At 50.1% G+C, this 2,362-nt stretch overlaps 1 protein-coding gene across 4 annotated transcripts in view; it reads right to left on the minus strand.

Annotated features, from left to right (window-relative positions):
• LOC132467619 (inward rectifier potassium channel 2-like) overlaps positions 1–2,362 on the minus strand; it is a 105,863-nt gene that overhangs the window by 86,901 nt on the left and 16,600 nt on the right. The gene's annotated exons all lie outside the window — the stretch shown is intronic.

Here is a 2,362-nt window from a genome sequence, read left to right on the forward strand (position 1 = left end):
TTAGTCTAGCTCTCGTAGCGGTCTGCTGCCAATGCTGGTGGCAACCCTGAAAGGAGAGCAGGCAGGCAGCGAGGAGCTGGTTTATAGCCCATAAGACATAATTTAACTCATCTACTGTGATACAACATTCAGTTTAGCACTCAAGTTTTTTGTCTTTCATGTCATTTGTGCTCATGATTTGATATATATTTAATGCATACATATAGACACACACAGGCACGCATGCATACACACACACACACACACACACACACACACACACACACACACACACACACACACACACACACACACACACACACACACACACACACACACACACACACACACACACACACTTAACACACTCAAACTCAAGCACCCATACGTTCGCATACAGTAATGAGTTGCAAATGCAATCAGGGTTTCTGCAGATGACATAATCACAGGTTCCGGCGTGACCAGGTGGTGAGCACAACCCGGAGCCAGGCTACCTGCTCAGCTGGTGTCAGAGTCAACACTAATTCAGCCCGAGTCCAACGGGTCAAGTCTGGCCTGTGGGTTAGTGCCCTGTTTCCAGCCGGCCAGATGTCAGCGCTTGGCACAGAAAACCACAGCACCTCATCTCACCTGACAAACAATCAGACCCGAAACAAGCAAAGACACAGGATGTCCTTACGTCTGTCTTACGTCTGACTTACGTCTGTCCTCTGACACCACTACGATAGATTCAGCTGTTGCTAAGCTGGGAGCCTTCCCAATAGAAAGGATAGACGCAGCCTTCGTCTTTCTGCCTGGGTCTGTGGGAGGCGGGAGATGGAAGCGCCCATCAGCAGAAATAATAAGCACTGAAGACAAAACAGTGTTGCTCTCTCTCTCTCTCTCTCTCTCTCTCTCTCTCTCTCTCTCTCTCTCTCTCTCTCTCTCTCTCTCTCTCTCTCTCTCTCTCTCTCTCTCTCTCTCTCTCTCTCTCTATTTCTCTCTCTCTCTCTCTCTCTCTCTCTCTCTCTCTCTCTCTCTCTCTCTCTCTCTCTCTCTCACCTTTTCTGTCCAAACCTATCTCTCTCTCTCTCTCTCTCTCTCTCTCTCTCTCTCTCTCTCTCTCTCTCTCTCTCTCTCTCTCTCTCTCTCTCTCTCTCTCTCTCTCTCTCTCTCTCTCTCTCTCTCTCTCTCTCTCTCTCTCTCTCACCTTTTCTGTCCAAACCTATCTCTCTCTCTCTCTCGCCCTCTCTCTCTAATGGGATCACTTGCTTCAGCCACACAGTTCCTCTCTGGTCATTACTCAAGCGGTCTACAGTTACTTAACTGTAAAGTTAGACGGCTCAATCATACATTATGCATTCTGGGCATGCATAATCTATGAAACCATGCATAATTGAACTATATTCAATTGTTGAACAATTCACATCTGATAATGAGGCCCATTAACACCTTGACAGGAATATCTAGTATTGGGGATGGATGGCAGAGATTCACCAGGCTGTTTCAATAGTGCGTGTGTTGCATCAGGGCCGATTGGCCGTTCCTCGGCTCTCTCCCCCCCTCATTAGCAGCCCGGGAAGCTGATAACACTGAAGGTATACGTGCGTGAGTGTGTGCGTGTGTCTGGTGTGCGTGTGTTTGTGTGTCTTTCTGTTTGTGTGCCTGTGTGTGTCTTTGTGTGTGTGTGTGTGTGTGTGTGTGTGTGTGTGTGTGTGTGTGCGTACGTTCACATGCAAGTGTGTGCATGCAGATATGTTTGTGTACACCCGTGTCCAAGTGTGTGTGTGTGTTTGTGTGTGTGTGTGTGTGTGTGTGTGTGTGTGTGTCTAATGAAACAAAAGTGGGCCAGGGGCCTGGGGGATCCACTCATCCATTGTGGTAGATGTCTGCTGAAAACGTCACTTCCTGTCGGTCTGTCTCACTGCTCTGGAGAACCTCTCTTACAAGGATAATTCACGCACACACAAACACACACACACACACACACACACACACACACACACACACACACACACACACACACACACACACACACAGATGCACATAGAAACACACACGCACAAGGCATCCAAAAAGACAAGCTGGATAAGTCAGGAACTAATTGGTGCCGCTCCCAGTGTCTTAACAAACAGAACAGAATGTCTGGCTCGCCATTCAAGTGTATCTGTGTGTGCCTGTGGCTCCGTGAGTGCGTGCGTGCGTGCGTGCGTGCGTGCGTGCGTGCGTGCGTGCGTGCGTGCGTGCGTGCGTGCGTGCGTGCGTGCGTGCGTGCGTGCGTGCGTGCGTGCGTGCGTGCGTGCGTGCGTGCGTGCGTGCGTGCGTGCGTGCGTGCGTGCGTGCGTGCGTGTGTGTGTGTGTGTGTGTGTGTTTGTGTGTGTGGGGGGAGTGTGTGCGCATGTTG

The sequence above is a fragment of the Gadus macrocephalus genome, chromosome 11 (assembly GCF_031168955.1).
Source record: "Gadus macrocephalus chromosome 11, ASM3116895v1".
Classification (NCBI taxonomy): Eukaryota; Metazoa; Chordata; class Actinopteri; order Gadiformes; family Gadidae; genus Gadus; species Gadus macrocephalus.